General features: G+C 45.0%; 1 protein-coding gene across 2 annotated transcripts in view; it reads right to left on the bottom strand.

Annotated features, from left to right (window-relative positions):
- Window positions 1-20,689, bottom strand: part of CLDN14 (claudin 14) — a 98,337-nt gene that overhangs the window by 27,068 nt on the left and 50,580 nt on the right. For both annotated transcript variants that reach the window (XM_037850712.1, XM_037796827.1), the window contains exon 2: window positions 13,431-13,568. The gene's annotated coding sequence lies outside the window, so the exon portion shown is untranslated. The remainder of the gene's footprint in view (window positions 1-13,430; window positions 13,569-20,689) is intronic.

Raw genomic sequence — 20,689 nt, 5'->3', positions numbered from 1 at the left:
AACTAAGTGCTCCTCTGCCCCCTTCGCAAATGCAGACACACGTCAACAGGGCAGCTGCAGAAGCATCTCTGCTTGACAGCCTGGAGCTGGGGGCTCGACCCCACCCCGGCCCTCCCTAAACCTCAGATGAAGAAGCAAAGGTGATTTTGCAATTATGTTATAAAAATTAAAGTTTCTGAAGGGTTGTGCTCTTTCTAAGATGGCAGAGAGGTCTTTCTCCTGAAGGCAAATTCTTCCAAATTTAGACTCGGGCAGGGAATTTAGGGAAGGAGAGGCTCAGATGGCATCTCCATGGGGCTCCCATGCCCTGAGCCCCCTTCCTAGTTTAAGCCAGCCGACACTGACCCTGGTTCGAGGGCTTGCAGATCACTCAGCAGCCTTCCAACCCGCATGAAGAAAGCTGAGGAAGGCAGGAAAAGAGACGGCAAAGAACACGGCTTGGCTTTGCAACAGGAAGCGGCTCAGTCTGTTTTCTTTTCTTTTCTCTTCCTTTCAAATTGATCCTTCATATCTCCAATAACTCTTATCTTTCAGCAAACTCAAGCAGGCCCCGCGCGAGCTGGGGAAATACAGAACTTCAAAGGTTCCGCACACATCATTGTAAAGGCCTGTCCTAAGCCCAGGAAAGCCGGAACGAAGCCCAGAAGTCACTCCCTATTTCATCGCCTTTATACGGAGGTCACGTTTGTCACCTTCATGCCCTCAGCCGGGTCCCACCCGCCTTGGAAACACCTGCATTTTCCACCCTCGCCCGGGTGAGTTATGAGCCGCGCGCCTGACCCGCTGCCAGGGGCTTCAATGTTATTTCATGTTTGCGGAGCCCCCGGTGAGGAAGGGACTTTTAATTCCTTTGCTGCTTTCAGGGTTGTGTTGAAGGAAATGGGGGGAAGCGATGCTTCTCCGTGCTGGCAAATCTTGTCTCAGCCACCAGGGAGCAGAGCTCAGCCCCGGGGTGTGTGTGTGTGTGTGTGTGTGTGTGTGTGTGAGAGAGAGAGAGAGAGAGAGAGAGAAGGCACTGAGCCAACTGGTTGCCATGGAGATGATGCTTTGCCTTGGAAGTGAAGTCACAGACTTGGGAGCCGGGAGAATTGTAAGTGGAGAAAGAAGGAAAAAAATAAAATTATAAAAAGAAAAAGAAAAAGCCTTTTCTCTGGCCCTGGAAGATTAAAAATGGACTATTCTTATATGCAGAATTTTATTTTCTATTTCTTGTCTGGATTTAGCTTTTAAAGACCAACTCATGGGGAAAATACTTGTAATGGGGGCAGGTTGGTTGTGTAAAATAAGAGATGTCCAGCCCCAAACTGGATGCATACAATTAAATTCAACGAAGATGCTGTAAGTATATGCTGCGTAACGAGCACTGTTTCAGGTGGTGCGAGCGTGAGAACGGGGAGACTGGCAGCCCAGCTATCTTCTGCAGAAAGTGGCCCTTTGGCAAGTTGGGAGTGCCCCTTATCAGGGTCCTTCTGCTCGAATACAAAGACTATAAAATTGATCATATTTCCGGATTCAGAAGAGTGTGGGCCTTGTGCCAAGGTGGTCCTAAAGGGACCCTCTGGGGGAGCTGAAACACAGCTAAGGGTCCACCTGCCATGCCTGTTCCCGGCCAGGGGGATCGCGAACTTTTCCTCTAAGTGGTTTGCTGGTGGAGGTGCTTTTTATAATTCAGCCACCCAGAGGGGGTTGTATTTTTGCAAGTCATCCACCTGGATGAGGCTCTTTTTTTTTACTCCCTTTATTTGCACAAAGTCTCCATGTAAATGAGCATCCTGATAATGACAGAAGGGCAATATCTGTGCAGTTGCTCTTTGGAGATTTCATTGAGGAAGCTGAGGTCAACGTTGACATGCAACAAGAAGTAAGCAACCAAACACACTCTGCCTTGGGGGGCCAATGAGCCCCCCAACTCATGGAAAACTAGCTTCAGAGTTTTCATGTGGATGGTGCTGTTCTGCCTTCAGCCTTTTCCAATTTTCAATTTATAGGGGAAGTCCGGAGCTATAATTTAAATTGTGAGGAGAATGGGAGCATTGTGTTCTCTCTTTGAAACTACCTAATACCGAAATGGAAAAACAAGGCCCACCCTCGACAATCATTCAGTACTCATTTAATAACCAGAAAAATCCTTTAATTTCCTGAGGAGACTTAGAAAACTTTACTGAGTGTGTGGCTACTAGGATATCTGTTTAGGAGATAAGTGGAGAGAGAATAAAAAGATGTACGGAGAGTACGGTGCTGGGTGGGGGACAGGGGGAGCAGCTGTGTCCCCGGCTTCTTCTACTTTTCCTCCTGGGGTTTGTACCCTGTCACCCAGTGGGTGCTTTTGCAGGGAGATACAGATGCCTGCTGGGTGCCCTGGAGCTCTGGGTCAGCCTTGGTGGGCTCTGCCCCTGCCCTGCCATCCTTCACCCTCTAGAGACCGGTTCTCAACCTTCCTGGCTTCCTCAAGCCCCCATTCTCCACTGACATTGAAATCACCCACGAGAACTCCTGGCCGCCCATCCCACCCCATCTCTTACTTGGTCTATCCTAGCAGGTTCCTCATCTGTTCCAGGAGAAGGAGCCCTTCTATTAATATTATGCTCTTACGAAGCCATCCATTTGGCCTTTGCTTATTTAATCGTATGTAAACTCTCTGGGTAGATTGAATTATGTACCCCAATTTAGACATTTCTTAATCTTAAACTACATTCCTTTGGGTATGGACCCATTATAAATAGGACCTCTTGAAGATGCTATTTTTAGTTAAGGTGTGATCCAACTGAATGAAGATGAGTCTTAATCCAGATTACAGAGTCCCTTATAAGCAGAAGAAACTGCAACATAGTCAAAGAAAGCCACAGGGAGAAGCTGGGAGCTGGAAGTCAGTGGAACCCAGAAGAGAAAGTAGAGGATATCACCATGTGATGTGAAGCAGGGACACAAGCCAAGGATCCCCAAAGATCACCGACAGCCAACACTGGAATATTACAGACTTTGGGGGAGAAAGCATCATCTTGCCAATGCCTCAGTTTTGGATTTTTCCTAACCTGAAATCCATGAGTCAATAAATCTGGGTTGTTCAGCCAACCCGTTGTGTGGTATTTGTCATAGTAACTCAGGAAAATGAAGAAGTGCCCATTCCTGAATGTCCAGCCCTCCTATAATACGTGTCATCCTACTATCCCAGGTGTGTCCCACCCACCCCAGCTCCCAGCCTCTGGTCTTCTCTTTCTGGCCACCATACTCAGGTGGGATAGCTCTTCTCCCTCTCCCCTTCAATTGGGCCCTTCCCAGCCCTCACCGTGTCGCTTCTGCCCATTGGGTTTCTGTGCCAGGCACACAGAAGGTCTCAGTTCAAGTTTGTCAAGTGAATTTGGGATCCAGGAGGCCTTTCCCAAGCTCTCCAGGCTACATTGATGTCCTTCATTGCAGTTCCTGATATGGTTAGGACCCTCCATCCCTGAATCACACACGGACTCCAGTGGCTCACTAACGTGCCATCTCACCAACAAGATTCGAAGGCCAGGACCGTGTGCTTTTTCCCCCACGGCACAACTGAGGAACTGAGAACATTCCATAAATTTTCACGAATGCAGCTGTTTTGCCTTATGGGCCTGGGTTCCTACAGAGACTGGCCTATTAAGGATTGAGTCAATTTTGCATATTTATAAGAAATGTCAGGCATTGGAATAGAGTAGCTACATTCGTGTTCTGATTTCTGGCTTTGGCATCAGTAGAGAAACTTGTGAAAATGTAGGTTCAGGCCCCAACCCAGACCTACTGAACCAGAATTTCTGGCAATTTGTGTTTTTAGGTCAGTCCCACTCCAATCCTGGTGATGTACCTGGCAAAGTCAAGAGCCACTGATTTAGATATGCAGACATTAAATATTGATTCTAGATGGGTTATTGGAGCAGAAGACAAAATCAGTGGCTTATTACAGCTCACGGAGACAGCTGGGGTGGAGCCTAAAATGATTTCTTGCTTGCCAGGTGATCCGACACTTTTCCGGCTTGATGATCTTGTGACTGCTTCCCAGGCAAGGGCTGCCATCTCCATGGAGAGCGACATTCTTCCAGAGTCGGGGAGAATGTGGGGGTCACCAGAGTGACCCCCATGGGCAGGCCTCAGTCCAGAAGCCTACAGCCAGCAGCGGATACAGTGTCTACCTGTCTTCCCAGGCTGGCAGCTCCTGAGGTGGAGAATTAGAGCATGTTGTTCATTTATAATGTTTGCTTTGTTTTTGGAAACACCTCAGGGCAACTCAGGATAGGTTTTTACAGTGATGTTTGACTTGGCTTAGCTGCAAATGCCCCTTTTTTAGTCTGTGTGCTGCAAGTCGGCACAGTGCCCCATATCCAGGAGCCGAACACCAGGCCTCACAGAAACCAGGGGCAAATGAAATGAAATGTTGGGAGGGCTGCACTGGGCTTCTCCGTCCCTCATACCCAGGCGCTCGGCCTGGAGCACATCTAAAGTCAGGTCAGTTACTGCAGCCCGATGGCGTCTGGGGAACGCCTGGCAAGCCCAGCGCCCACCTGACCCAGCAGTGTCTGGATGGGAGGCAGGATGCTTTCCCAGGGAAAGAGTACATTCCACCACCACTCCCTTTTTTTGAACCTCCTAATTTGCTCATATATTTTCTTTTTAAAAAAAATTAAACTAACTTCCAATAGTAAATTGCTAATCTCTCTTGATGTTTACTCTCAAGTTTCAAATAGATGCCACCTGATGCTTTCCTAACGTTCACCATTGCTGTGTTCCCTTCACCTCGTTTCATTTAATCCTCACAAAACTTTAGGCAGCGGGTATCATTAGATCTCTTTTACCGACGAGAAAGCAGACTCAGAGAAGTCAGTGAGCAGCCCAAGGTCGCCCATCTAATAAACGGGGGAGCCGGGATGCCACTTAGCACCGCATCTTCCCAGTGGCATGATTGCTCTCCACCTGGATGGAGTGATGAGATTTCATGCCCCAACCTTCAAATTCAACCCCAGCTTTCTTCCTTTGCCTTGAATTAGAAACCGACAGTGGTTTCTCGGAGGGCCCAAGTATTTCATCTGTGAGTAGGCCCTGTTTGCATCAGGTATATCCACTCAGTTTATCTTAGCCAAATGAAGACCAAAGAAAGTCACCTGTTTCTAGTTACATAACTGCAGGCAAAAAATACATGATCAGTGGGAGTTTTCATCCATATCGCATTTCTTTTCACAAAAGTGAAGGTGTGATGAGGATATAATTGTGTGGGTAGTAGAAATGGATTAAAATCCAATCGGAATGAAATCAGGACCTTTGGGCCATGGGCACTGTCACATCCAAAGGTGGCAGGTGGAGTCTTGCTGGACCTTCTCACACTGAAATCAGCGGGCATTTGTTGCTGAGACCAGAGAAACCAAACCGGAACTGACGGGCTTTGGGGAACGGGCCCCAGAATGCCCGGCTTTCCTACCCAAAGTTCCCCTCCATGTCTTCTCTCTGCATCCACTGGTGACGGCAAAGTCAGGTCCCACGATCACTGCGTGACTCTCTCTCCTCAGCAGCCCGGGCCTTAATTAAAGGACACTGGTTCTCTCTACTTGAAGGGACGTGTCACAGGCCCCCAGGCAGCCCCTGACCCTTGATTGGGGTTGATTTTGGTGGAAGGAAGGAGATTGAAGTGAGTAGATTTTGGGACTTTGTTAGTCATAAGAGAACAATGGATAGAAACAAAGTCCTATTAATTTATAATTCTGTCTATTGACTAAATTCCAGTGTGCCCGTTTGTATATTTATGTCCCCCAGAAAAAGCCATATTCTTTAATGCATTCTTGTGGGGGCAGACGTATTAGTGTGGACTGGGTTTGAACCTATTGGTTCAGTGTCCATGGAGGTGTGACCCACCCAACTGTGGGTGATGACTCTGATCGGATAATTTCCATGGAAGTGTGGCCCTGCCCATTCAGCGCGGGCCTTGTTTAGTTTACTGGAGCTCTATATAAGCTCAGACAGAAGGAGCGCATAGCTAGCTGGAGCTGAGACAGACATGTTGAAGACGGCCATTGGAAGCTGATGCAGACATTTTGGAGAACGCCATTTTGAAACGCAACCTGGGAGCGAGCAGACGCCAGCCACGTGCCTTCCCAGCTAACAGAGGTTTTCCGGATGCCAGTGGTCTTTTTCCAATGAAGGTACCCTTTGTTTATGGACATTTTATGGCCTTAAGACTGTAACTTTGTAACCAAATAAACCCCTTTTTATAAAAGCCAATCCATCTCTGGTGTTTTGCATTCTGGCATCATCAGCAAACTAGAACATCCGGGAACCCCAAAAGAGCCTCAGCTGTTGTCTAAACATGGAGTCCAAGCCTGGTGCCCTGCACACCGCAGTTTGCAAACGGCCGGGCAAGGCAGGCTGGAAGGGGTCAGTGGTGTTGTCTTGTCTTGAAAATGCTGGAAAACACTCCTGTCTTCTAATTTTTTGTAATAAGCTCAAAGCAGTGAGAAGAAACCACCAGGAGTCACAGTAATTACTGTTGTATTTGCTGCCCAGTGTGTGTCACATGCTTTCCATATGCCAATTCTGATGCCCACAAGAGCCAAAACTGGTATTATTACCCCAAGTTTGTCTATGGGGGGGAGTAAGAGATGAGACAAGTTCAGGAACTTGTCCAGCGTTAAACAGTAGTAAGAGGGAGAGCCCAGAAATGACCTGGATCCTTTCTTCTCCGAGCTGGCTCCCACGATATGCTTTTCTTATCCCCTGCTCTGGTCTGAGGGGTATCACATTTTACTACTGCACTAGCCAGAAGGTCAAGAGCAATTATGCCATCCCTATAGTATGCCCAGGGGTCAGTCCTGGAATTAGCAGAGTTCACTTTCAGCCAAAAAATGAGTATTCCAAGGAAATGATATCTTAGATATTTTTTTCTTTAGTGCATAAACATTACTTGAGAGGGATATGGCATGTTAAAGATATATTACTGTGGCATCTTGTAAATTTTATAGCTACTGTTTTACACTTCATCAGCATTCCCGATCTTATTGTGGGGTTCACTTCAAATAACACTGTGCAAGTGGAAGTGTTGGGATCAAATGAAATTGTATATTGCTTGACACGGATGTCTTGAGGAATTAGTTTTTTCCTTGTATGTCATAGTTTCAGTGTTATGCATTACTGCTTTACTAGGAAGAGTTTCATTGCATTCATAATCATGACAGTTATAAGAAATTAGAGTTGTCTGCTATAAAACAAAGTAAACCAAGTACTTCCCCCACATTAGACATCTGTCTGTTCTTGGGCATGTTTGACTTAAATGAAGGAAAGGGGTCTCAACCCAGGCTGCAAAACAGAATCATGTGGGGGAGCTTTAAGAAATTTCTAATGATTGGGTCTCACCCCAGACCAATTAAACCAGATCTCTGAGGCGTGCTATGTGGGACAGTGACAATTTTAGAACTTCACAGGTAATTCTAATGTGCAGCAAAGGTTGACGAATACTGGGTCTAGGAAATAATGGATTTTTAAGTTCATGGAGTTATGATCATTATCATTTCATTGAATGTATCATAAAGCAGAAACAGTCCACATTGTGCATGACAATCAAGACTTTTCAATATAATACAATGAAAACATATGGAAGAATATAACACACACCAGTCAGTAGGTTCCAGATCCAAAGCAGATGCTCAGTGAATATTATTGAAAGAAGAATGACTGACGGGCATCCTATAAAGTCTCATACAAAGAATTGTGTTTTAACAAAACTAAGATGTCATCAGTTGTAAGATGAAGTTGCACTAATAAAAAAATTATCATCTAAACTATGAAACACCAGCCATTATAAGATGCTTTATAGTTTCAAAAATGTTAAAAAAGGGTAAAATATGAGGCTTATAATAGATGAAATACCATATTTAAAAATACTCTTTTTCGGTCGTTTCCAACTGTTATACCACATATGTCCACTAGATGGCACTGTGCTCTGCTACTTCACGTTCCAAAAGGAAGTGGGAAAGCCTATTTTTTTCTATTTAAAATCGAAAGCGTCCTCCTCCTTTAGAGACAAGAGATTTAATCTCATATTTTTTGGAGTTGTTGCTTGTTTCCCTTTTGTTAAGGCCTTTCCAAATATCTCACAAAGTGTCAAATTATTTTTAAAGTGAATTGAAAAATTTTAGTGGCTCAATAGAAAACTATAGCTTCCCTTTTATCAACATTCCTGGATTTCACATTGTGCTTGTAACTCCTGAGTAATCTGCAGTGGGTTACAGAGAAGAGGTAGTAAGAATGATAGAAAGGCTGATGTTTTTAAGTCAAGTCACAAAATTAAATCAAAAGTAAAACCTGCAGGAAAGAATATGTCTTCCAATTTGAAAGCATGAATCACTGCTCGTTGAGACAGGAAAAGCTGGATGGAAAAGGGAACCGGGGCCTGGGGACTGAACCAGGGCCTCCACGCCTGAAAACCTGGAAGGCTTGCCTTTTTGGGACAGAACAGACCTCCCAGCAAAATGATGGAGGCTTCAGAGCCAACTGAAGCCCACAGAAGATTCTGGAGATGTGCGTAGACCAGTGCCACTCAAAATGTAACCGATCTCCAAGGAAAAATCCTATTTTGACCAAAAGATGTCATCACGTGTAAGATGAAATATCACTGACGAAGCAAAAGTTGGCTATTAAACTAAGATAGGCCATCCACTGTAAGATACAAACCAATTTCAGACATGCTAAAACAGGAAAAAATGTGAGTCCTATAATCTATAAAATGCAGTATTTAAAAATGATCCCTGTTCTTATCTCCAATGAACTTGAGTATAAACATTTCAAAACTTTTATAGCAATTTGACAAATTTACTTTACGTCTGTTAACTCTAATAATCAAAAGAAATTGGGCTTGTATTTCGAATGGCTTTATTTTTTATTTCATTTTTTCTTGTATTTTACAAAAGTATTGGCACATGACAGATAGGAATTTTTTTTTTAGTGGGCCATCGCCCCAGATAGTCTGTAAAGCACTGCCAAAAGCCCACCCTGAGCTGCCAGAGGAGGCACCCCAGAATGAGGACCCTGTTAAACCTCTTCATCATTTTCTAGTGGACAGCAGGGGTGGAAAAGGGCCAAAGAGAGGAGCACTTTGTGAAGGGCTGGATGGCTGAAGAGGTGAAAGGAGATTCTAAGTGCAGGACACCTGGGGAACCCCAGCTGCTGAGCTGGTTCCCCCGAACCCCACTGGCTCTGTCACCCGCTCCCAGTTCCTCCCCCTGTCTGATGCACCCACCCACCAACAAGCCTAAAACTGACCTTGAGACAGGGAGAAATCAGGTGGCTGCAGTGTAAAGAAAATGCAAAACCACTCAGAATTGCCCCAGCCAGATATTTAGCTTAAGAATAGAAATGCAGAGAGGTCTAGAGCTAAACTCCTTGGATTAATTCAGCCAAAGTCAGTGGGCTTGGAGGGCAGGGAGGCTTAAAGCACAATGGATTTCCACTTCTGGATAGTAAATAATTTCCATTATGGAACTGGTCATTTTGCTTCTCTTTAAAAAAAAAAAAATGCCCTGTGGCACTATCATACTGTTGGTGCCTTTTTTTGGAAAGTGATTTGGTAATTTCTATCAAAATGTGAAAGGTGAATACTCTCTAACCTGGAGTTTCTCTGCTAGAAATTTATCTTACAGTTATAAAGTTAGCAAAGAAATACAATAATAACACAATATTCACTATTCACTGACTCAATATGATATGAGAGAAAAAAACTGAACAAGACTCATATCCTTCTATAAGAGGCTGGTTAATTAAGTTATATAATGGAATCCATGCAATTACATATACCCTTTAAAGGTTAAAATATTTCTTTAGGTACTAACATGGGAAGATTTTCACGCTAGATTTTTAAATAAAAGGAGTGAGCTGAAGTACAATGGGCACAGTATGATCACACGGTATGTGTGAAAAAGAAGTGTATGCATTTTGAACACACATAGAATCCTTCCAAAAGATGTACAAGAAACTGTACATAGCAGTCACTGCCGGGCAATGGAGCTAAAGGTCAAGGCTGGGCAAAGGATTTTCATTTTTAACATTACACTCTTCCATACTGCCTGATCTTTTTTTTTTTAAAAAAAAAATGTATTAATTTAATATGGAACAAGGACCCTATTGCCCAATATTAATAACTACAAGAAATGGCAACAATTATCAGTCAAAGATAAAACCTGAAACAAGGGGTTGCATAAAACAGTAGTGCCCTAAAAGGCTAACAGATGTGGGGGGTGGGGGGACACAAAAGTCCTGGTTGACCCGCAACCATCTCTGGTGAATACTTTCAGTAACCAGCACTACTAGCCTTCCCCAGAGAACCTCATAAAACTCAGAAGAACATGTGGCAGGGCACCCAAAGATTCCAGGAATCACGGCCATTACTAGGTGAAAAAGCTCAGAGACAACTGTCCAAGTATTTAGTTACTACGTGGAAATGGAATGGGTGGTTAGGAGACTGGGATTCGTTACTTAAATAAAAATGCTTGCCTGGCCCTGATGCACGAACATAGGGAGTGACTTGGCTAGCAGCAGTGCTGCCAACTTTTACAAAAGGGACACAGGTTTCCTGTTTAACGCCACCCTGCACACTGCTGATTCATTATGACACCGTTGGTCTCAGAAATCCTTTTCTTAAAAGTTGTATATGGCAAGTATATTATATACTGTAGATTGTAACTCACCATATGTATATGTATCTCACACTCTGAGCACCGCTGCACTCTCAGCCTATGGGAGCTGGGGAAGGAGACTGTTCTGTCCCCTTGGGGGAACTCAGCACAGCGCACTGTACTGCAAACGTTCCCAGCCAACAAGCATTTTCAGTGCCACTCTGAGTTGAGCGCATTCTGCAGAGCACCTTGTTTACTCCACCTTGGTCTTACTTTCTGCCACTTATTTGTGTTAGAGGGAAAGGTTTCAACCCACAGTTGCAGGTAAAAGATGTGCAAGTGATCATTCCAGACTTGTCTCAAAGAGATAAAGGAAAAACATGCTGGATGTCAAAAAGCCAGTTTTCATGCCACTCAAACCAACCTCATGGAATTGGTGGAGGAAGCAGAGGGCAAAGTTCAACAGGCCACCAGGGAGAGGTGGAAGTCCTTCACAATTACACCAGGGACCATAAATGTCATTGCAAGTCTCGGAGATGAACAAGGGGATTTGAAGGAGGTGTCAAGATAGGAAGCCCCAATTATACTTACGAAGACCCAGAGAGCAACTGGATCTTCTCAATCTATGTGAGCCTGCTATGTCATGGCCTATCTGACAGATATGTGGAGGGCAGAGGGTATGCAGGGGGAGAGCCACCCCCTACAAGAACACCAGAGCCTTCCTGCCTCCCAGTGCACACCAGAAGAAGCTGTGTCTCCTGTTAGTACAGGTGAGCCAGCTGGGGCTACATCACTGAAAAGGTAGCAAGATGGAGAGAGATAATGGACTTCTCCAGAACTCCTCTCAGGAGAAGGAGTGTGGGTGATACAAGGAATACTTGAATAACTGGCCTGCAGTGAGGGCGAGCCATCCCAGGCAATGCCTTCTGGCTGCGTGGGTTCCCTCAACCCTGAAGTTTTGTTTCCTTTAGAGACAGCTGCAAATTTAGGGCTGTGAGAATGAGATTAAGTTTAGCTTTCACACAGGACAGGTGTGCCTAGCAGGGTGGGGCCGTTAAGGAATTGGTAGAAGTTTAAAAAGACAAACTGTAATCCATAGTCAGTCCCCTGCTTATCTGCCCACTATCCACAGTCAGTCCCCCTGCTTATCCGCCCACAATCTACTATCCTTGAAGGGTGAAGCCTCAGAATAGAGGTTCTCAAAATAGCCTCATAACTTGTTACCAAACCAGCCCAGACTGGCTCTAAAGAGGCCTGGGCATACCCATTACAGTCAGGGGTGGAGATTTGTTCCAACCCTTCCTAATGTTGCAAATTTGCACGGGAAACCTATTTCAAATGTTTCCAATTTGGGCGGGCTGCATGTTTCAAATTTGCGAGGGCTAGTTAGGGTTGTTGAATAGAATGTAACCTCTGGAGTATCCAGCCAATGGAGAAACAGGGGAGGGACTTGCGGTTAGGTTTAGGGGATAAATATTGCTGAATCCATTGTTCTGCGGGGCAACTCGCACGTTTTGGTTGGGTGCTGGTTCTTGCAAGACCATGAATAAATTCTCTTCTTCTCTATAATCGGGTGAGCGTTTATTCCTTTTTAGGAATAGTGCTTGTTTCTCACAGGGCTAGGATGTATTCTCTGGACAAAGAGAAAAGTGTAAGGCTGCTTCCCCTGGAGACTTTCCTCCTGCTGAGCTCTTTATTTATTTAAAGCACTCGGCCTTTCATCTAAGTAAATATCGGACAAATATTTTTAAGCACCCATTTAAACTCTGTCAAACTATTACCCTGTCTCCATTTGGCCTCAGGCATTACTGTAGAGCTTATTTTGTTATACCCTGATTTTCTTTTGTCGAACAGAAGGGAATCACCTTGAGTGAGGGACTGTCCCCCGCGCCCATGGCTCGACACTTCCGGTGCCAAGCATTTCCGGTGTCAGGCATTTCCGGAGCCAGGCATTTCCGGAGTCAGGCATTTCTGGAATCAGCCATCTTGGCAGGAGGCAGGTTTTCCTGCCAGAAATCTACACGCTGAATGCGGTCTTGGGAGTGGAAAGAGAAAGTGGCCCTTTGTCTTATTTTGGGCTAGATTAGAAGACTAGATGTTTGGTCCCAGTGCTTGCCACTTGGAAACAAGGGTCGGGATGAGATGGAGTCTTCTAGACCCCGGAGAAGGGGAGCTGTGGTGAGTTGATGGAGGCGTCTTTTGGGGGATGACGATAAAAACGGTGGGGGGCACAGTCACTTTTGAGAAGTGGTGCTGCCCCTGCCATATAGGGAGTCTCCTTAACAACCTCAGCAGTCTTGGGTTTCTAATCTGGCGGAAAGCAGCGGTTACTTCAAGGCAGTGGTTTTAGATTGACGCTTCAGAAACCATAAGTCTATTTTCTGACCACCTACACGGTCTGTCAGTCTCCAAAAAAACTTAAGAGTTTTAGCCCTGTACTCTAGATATGTGGTGTCCCCTTGGGCCTCAAGGGAGATCACCAGCCTTTGCTAAAACAGACAGAGGACATAACACCCAGAGCCCACTTATATCCAGGGCTCAACTGAATTCTTGGCTTCCTCATCCTCAGATGGGGTGCGCATATCACAGGGCTAGGCCAAGCAAGCACTGAGCTTCCCTGGACTTTCTGCCACCAGCCAGACTGGAAATACAGGAAAAGCAGAGGCAGCTGCCCTCAGAGGTGTGTCAGTATTTTCTTTCCTTTTGGCCAGTTCAGTTTTGACTAGAAACTGGAATAATAATTATCATGATACATGTTTACAGCTTTTAACTAATTAATCCCTTGGAGTCCTCTTTGGGGGAAAGCGTTCTACCCACCTCATACATCAGGAAACCAAGAGGCCATGTGGTTTGAGTGGGCTGGGTGGTCGCTGGTGTCAGTAGGAGAGTGGAGACTGCAACTTCAACAGTTCTTGACTTCTTGGCTTGTGTCCAAATTGCTGGGCCTTGCAGCCCCTAGAAAAGTAACACATGAGAAACTCAAGTGGACCAAACCATAAACCATCAGGAGCAGTTGGCTCAAGATAGGAGGACAGCATCCCGTGGCCTCGCCTGTTTCTGTTTCTTTTGGAGAGACAGTCTTGGAGAGGAAGAAAACCCATTTTCCAGGAGTGTTTTGCCCACTTTTAATTGCTAGTTAAAGCAAAACATTTTGAAAACAAACCTCCCCTTTAAAGAAAACCCCAAGTTGCTGTGAAGGTTTCATCTTTCCCTTTTGAATCCCAAGGTCTGCAGCCATATAATCCAGTGTTGGCCTGGAAAAATATTTTGTCTACAGAACCACCTACACAGGGTGTCGGGGACACCAGTACCAGGGCAGGGGGTGGAACTTGTATGGTAACCAAATCCTCCAAGCCAGGCCCTGATTTACTTATTAAGAACCCTCTTAACCATTTTTAACAAGAGACATCTAGATTTTCTCCTATCTGCCAGAATTATTTTTCTCTACAAACTAGGCTGGAGTGGCGGGTGTAGGTAAGAGGAAAAGGGGAGATGATTGGTAATCAAGCTCTCCAGTGGTCATGGTTATTTCAAAATAAGGAAAGTGGTAGAAACACAGAGGGATGTGGGCTGGGAATCCTCCAACCCCACCAGATAAAGACTCACTTTGAAGCATGCAAGTCAGCAAAGACAATTCAGTCTGGGTTCCCAGAGAGACTAACAGCCCTTTTCAGTGGCACAGCCTTGCCATCTCAATGGTTTCTCCCTTTGAATCCAGTGCTGGCATTTACTGGGTCCTGATCCCATATTGCCTTGTTGTGCTGTCCAACATTTCATATATGGATGCCCTAATTTATTCCTAATTTATTCCCCTAATTTAATAGTAGACTTCTTAGTAGCAGTGACCAGAGTTTTCATAATTACTATTAATGAAAATGATGACTCAGATGTTTCCACTCGGGTGTTACCAGCTGAGGGATATAAACTAATTTCAATATCATTCCTTTGCTTGATTTCCTTCCATGGTTCCAGATTTCCTGTTTAGGCCCAAATTTCGAGAGTCCTCTTCAATGCAAGGAGCACATCTGTGAGCCATGTGTTTCTTTTCTCTGCTCCTGCACAATGGTAATATTTTAAGCTACTACAGGAAGCTTGGCAGATCCAGAAGTACAAGGAGCAGCACCAAGGCATGGAGACGATACTCACTGCCGCTATCAGCAGGTCTGTATACCACCATCTGCTCGGAAAGTGGGTGCCCAGAGAAGTTCATCCCAGTTCCCAAATTTGGTTGATCTGTTTTGAGGTGACAGCCTCATATTGAAGTAATTTCTCCCCCCTCCCCACAAAGGGTGAAGAATAGTTGCAGTTGTAACCTATTTTATGTAGTCAAAGTTACGACTGCTGCAAAAAACCTGGAAAGGGCTGTTAAGAATGTGTGTCTAGGCATATGGATAACTGTTCGAACTTAACGGTCTGTGAACACCATTAGTGGCCCTTGAAATGGTTCTCCAGGAAGCACTGGCTGTTAATGACCCTGTCCAAATGCTCCCATGTGGGCCGGACAAAGAGATAATGTATAACTTCGCAGAGTAGCCAAGTGCTCTGCATTGAGAATGAGGTCGTGTGCCATCCCAAAGCCAGAAAATCTTGCCAGAGCAACAGTGGAAAACTAAAAACTCTCCCTTGCTGGTTGGTTGACTGTCCTTCTGTCTACAGATAAAAGAGTTATGAACTTGGTGTCCCTTCTACTGGCTGCCAGAGGGCTCCACCTGAAGCAGTCAGAAGTGCTCAGACAAGTTTTATGTGGCAATGGGGGAGCCTCCATTAATAATTATTAATTGACTTTTACTGTGTAGGAAAATAGTGTACCAAGGGCTTAGAGATAGAAGAATATGCCCTCAGAGTGTTTATAATCTAGTTAAAGGAGATAAGGCACAAGATTGAAAAACTAGTTAAAAAATACAAGATGATGGACTGTCCCTCCCCTGTGGACTGCTATTCAGCCACTGAAGTGAATGACTGGGATTACATGAACTGAGATTAAGTAGACAAAAGCTAATAGGCTAACTGGATACCATCTATGCAAAAATTAAAGCAAAAACATGTAGGTGTAGGAACACGTGTGTGTGTGCAAATGCATAAAAGGGACCAGAAGTGGACAAATCAGAATCGGGACAGGGGTTCCTTTTGGGGAGAGAAGTGAGATTGGGGAGTGTGGGGAAGGGAACCTTTCATTTTTAACTCCATATACTTATGTATTGGGTGAATCAGTTTGAACAAGAAAATATTTCTATATTACTTAAAATAAAAAGAAAAGGAATGGAATGAAAAAATAGCACCAGGATAAGTACACAGTGCCTTGGAGGAAAGTGTGGAGGTCTGATCTGTACCCACCTCACAAACTCTGCAACTTTCTCCCCTTTTGTTTGTTTACAGAACCCCAGGTTTTCTGAGGGACCCTTCTATTTCCATGTAGGCCTCTGCCTCAGAAGATACCTGAAAAAACAAAAGCATGGTGCTCCCGTTCCCTTTGCTCCCACTGAGCAAGGTCATGTGATATAGTTGGGAAAATGAGATTTGACTAGAAGTTTGTCCAGGGGCTGCTGGGTAAAGCCGCTTTGCTTTTCAGAGGAGCTGCAAAGAAGACAAAGCACTTCTTCTGGTGGATTCCTGGAAATGTAGCAGCTGCCTTGGTGTGTCAGGGAGCTAGCCTGAGGCCCACAAGCCAAGCTCTAGGAGAAAGATGGAAACACCTGAATCCCTGAAGAGCTCATTGAACCACTGATCCACCCACCCTGGAGCTGCCCTACTGGAGGTCTTCCGCTCCTGTGAGAGAAAACATTTTTTCTTTTGGTTTAAGCCATTCAAGGTGGGATTATCTGTTACTTGCAGCCCAACACATCTTAAACAGTCATCAGGAGCCCTGTTTGATTGTGAGTCCTCAAGCTCCTTGGGTGCACCTGAGGGGGACTTTGGGTCCCAAGTGACATGCACCTGGGAACTAGAACATACTCTAAAACAAAGAGGGAGTCCTGGACCTTTTGTGGTTGGGAGGAGAGAGGGAGCCTTGGGGAGGCAGGGCCTCATGCTGAGATAGGGACGTTCTCCTGACCTCTCTGTGGGTAGTGGGACTGTAAGTGTGAGATAGGAAGGCATCAGGCAAGTGGCCCCTCAGCCCTTGGAGTATTTAATACAAGTTCCTCAAAGAGGTGGGAGCTGCACTGGGGATGCCGAAAGAGCCAGCCCACCTTAAGTCTATTTGGAGGGAAAGGTTTCTGCCCTTGGAGTAGAAACCACCACAGCTGTCATGGTGGAGGGGAGAAGGAGGGCATTAACAGTGTCCCCAGAGCTGGGGTGAGTCTGGGGTTGGGGCAGCGGCTGCCCTGAGCAGAACTGCAGCCTTGCAGAACCTCAGTGGGGCTGACGGGGCTGTACTGAGCAGAGCCCCAGGGCCAGGTTGCTGCAGAGTCTGGAGCCCCAGCAGACAGGTCTGGAAGAGGTGAGGGCTGGGAGCGAGCCCACCGCAGATGTTCCCAGGATGCACCATGAGTTTCGCTAGAGGTGATGATGGTTTTGAGTGGTTTGTAGATGAGTCTACCTGAATTAAACTCCAGTGATCTCAAACTGCTGTTGACTTAAAACTTTTTAAACCATGATAATCTTGCAGTATGTAGGAGCTGGGCCCCCTGGGAGAGAACAGAGAAATGCAGTCTTGCTGTGTGTGTGTGTGTGTGTGTGTGTGTGTGTGCGTGCACACACCCACACGTGTATTATGTGTATGAAAGAGAGGGAGGGTGGGAGGCAGAGGGAAAGGGAGAGGGGATGGGATTTCTCATTAACTGGTCCTAAGGAAGGGTGGATTATGTGTGGGTGCTGAGCATCTTCCCTGGCACTGAGATATGTTTCCTTCACTGGTTTGGCCTCCAGTTTGAAATCAGTCAACCTGCTTGCTTCTCGGAGTTAAGACAAGGAAAGTTTATTCTTACAACACAAACCCCGAAAGAAGCCAAACAAAACAAAACAAACAAACAAACAAACAAAAACAAGCCCTGGGTTTTTCAAGCAGAGCTACAGAGCTCTAAAAGTGATGCAAAAGTGTTTCAGGGGTTGTCAGTGCTCAACTCAAACCCCACTAATTTTTTTCTATTGAAAAACTAATAAAAACAGCACAAACACTCAAATACTTAAAAATACCCTAACTGCTAACACATTATAGACCCCCTGTGTGTCAAACTGGGCTTCCCTTGGCCTTTCTCTTTGTGCCCAGCTGGGAATCAAGCTTCTCCCAGCATTTCTGTGAGAGTTTGCAATTTCTTGCAAAATACACCAGTGGGTAGGAATTTTGTACTTCCTGCATTGATTTGAAAAATCAGACTTGTTTTTGTCCATTCACATAAAATTGTGAGAGCATAGCTATAACATGCTGTTATCACAGCAGGTTTTTACATAACCAGGTTGTATAAAAACAAATTGTGACACACCAAATCATGGTGTCATATTTATCATTTATTGCAAGTTTTTGATGTTTCTTGTTTGGCTCTTTTTTTAGTTATGAATTAGAATATAAACTATTGTTTGACATTGTTGAAGGTTCTGCTTCAGAACAGAAACTTCTCTCTCTTTCCTCTTTCAAGCATCTGGATCAGTTTAATCAAACTGCATCTTGACAGTCATCTGGAACTTCACCTTGATTTCTGTGTTCATGAAAATATATAAAAGATACAAATTTGAACTTATAAAATAAAACTTTACCAATAAAAATCCAAAAGTTGCTGCTGACTAAAAAAAGTTTAGAAAGGCACTATATTAAGGATCCCATTTGGTTCAATTCAATGAGCATTTATTGAAGCCTTGATTCAATTATTAGCTGGACACATAGCAAGTTCTTGGGGCGTGGGATCCAGGAGAGTTAAATTAAGATTGGCAGTAGCCTTCAGAAAAAATGCCATAATTTATGATTTTGGAGAAGGGGCCCCACTGGGTCCTTGCATGGCCACAGGGAAATGTTCCATCTCTGGTTGTGTGAGGTGGGGGGTGGGAGGTAAGACTGAGAACTGATACAGAAGGGGAGGAGGAAGTTACAATTTGATGGGAGGGGCACCAATGAGGCAGTCCCACATATGGCAGGATGACGGCCCAAAGCTAGAAGAGAGTGGAAATGATTTTCTCAGCAGTAACAGTCTTCTGAATGCCAAGTGGGCATCTCTTTGTAGGCATACCAAAAAAGATTGTTCTTGCATAAATTTAATCCCTGCGGTATGGAACAAAAGGCAACTGGCTTTATCCTCTTGAAAAGCCCCTGTTGCTCTTCACTGGTGGGATCTGGGTTATTTCTGCAGCCCACTGTGAGCTGCCCTGCCCGTCTAACAGACCTTGGGCAGAGAGGGTATTCCACAGGTTCCTTTCCTCACACTCCAGACAGAACACTCTGAATTCCATATCCAAGGGGAGATGAGCAAGTTGTGGCTGGGGACACGGTCACTGAGGCAGAAGCTGTGGTTGCTTGTCCAACATCTGTTGGCTTCTTCCTCTTTACCAGAGGGCCCCAGTCTTATTGAACAGCAAGGTGCCCAGTAGCTAGTTTGCTTGGTTTCTTTCCCCCTACTTTTCCCAGCTCTCTAGCAATGGCAGTGTAGCCCAATTATGGTGAGTTAGTTGGAGGCAAAGCTGCCAGATTGTGATTCCAAGAAAACCCTCTAAAAGGGAGCAGAATTGCTGGCACTGCCCTTTGCCCTTTCCCTCTTCCTGCCTGGAATGCAGGTGCAGAGCTGGTGGTAGAGCAGCCATCTTGCGGCAAGCACACACTAAGGATGGCTGAACCGAAGAAACACAAGGATTCTGGGCCCTGGAGACACCTTTGAGCCACTACCGCAGCCCCAAAAAATTCCTCCATGTTTCTTGTTAGGAAAGAAAGCAGTAAATCCTAACTTGTTTGCCACTGTTATTTGGGTTCCCTTTTATGTCCTGCCGAATGCAATTCCAAACAGACACACCTCCTTAGCTGTTTTAGTCAGGTGTGGGATTAAGGTCTGGGAAAGTTCAAGTGTGTGAGCCCACTGAGGGTCAGACGACCTCAGCCATCTGTTCCTCTCGCCCACAAGCTAAGAATGGCTTTTACATTTTTAAATGGTTGACAAAAATTCCAAATGAGAATACCATTTCACTACATGGGAAAATGATATAAAATTCAAATTTCAGTGTCTACAAATAAAGTTTTATTAGAAAACAGCCTCACTCGTTCATTCATGTATCATCTGTGGCTGCTCTCATGCTACCACTGCAGAGTGGAGTCATTCTGGCAGAGACCATGTAGCCCAAAAGTCTAAAATATTTACTATCTGGCACTTTACAGAAAAGTTTGCCAACCTCTAGGTCAGAGAAGGGCCAGATCCAGGTGCTATCTGGACATCAAGACCTGAGGAAGCCCACCTTTCACCATAATGTTACCAACTTTTTGGAAACATCACTGCAGAGTCAGACAATATAGATCTTTGGTTCTCCAGCCAGGGGTGTTTGGAAATGTGTGGCCATTGTCACAGTTACAAGGGCTACCATGCGTGGATAAGGAACTAAGGATGTTAAACACCAGCGATGCACAATGAAGAATCACTTTGCCCCGAACATCCATGTCCCCCTCATGGAGAAGCAGTGATCCCGACAATTACCCAGGTGTTTCCATTTCCTGTCTTAAACTGGCTTTCAGTCTTCCTATTTTCTGTGCTTTCCAAATTTCACCTCTTTTTTTGGTCTCATCAAATGATAAAAATCTTTCAGGTTGCTGCACCTAGCAGTTTGATTCAACAAATGGAGAGTCTGATTCAACAAATACATATTGAACTCCAGTTAATACATTTGGTAGAAATGGTTAGAGAGTAGTGCAAAGATAAGACATGATCTCTGTCCCAAGAAACCCAAAACTTAGAGAAGGAGCCCAATAGCCACACAATTCATGTGACTACTAGGCCAACACTGATAAGCCCTTCTAGAGAAGTGCAAATCAGGACACGTGGGCATGCTTCTCTTAGGAGGAGGTCAGAACTCCAACAACTCTGGGACCAGCAAAACCAATTTTTCTTTTCCTTTTTTCCCTTCCAGGTTATTTCTCTCCCAGTCAACATCTGGTTCCCAGTGCAGCA

This window comes from Choloepus didactylus, chromosome 1 (assembly GCF_015220235.1).
Source record: "Choloepus didactylus isolate mChoDid1 chromosome 1, mChoDid1.pri, whole genome shotgun sequence".
Classification (NCBI taxonomy): domain Eukaryota; kingdom Metazoa; phylum Chordata; class Mammalia; order Pilosa; family Megalonychidae; genus Choloepus; species Choloepus didactylus.
Note: the sequence above shows the minus strand (reverse complement) of the source record. Positions and strands in the feature narration are given on the sequence as shown.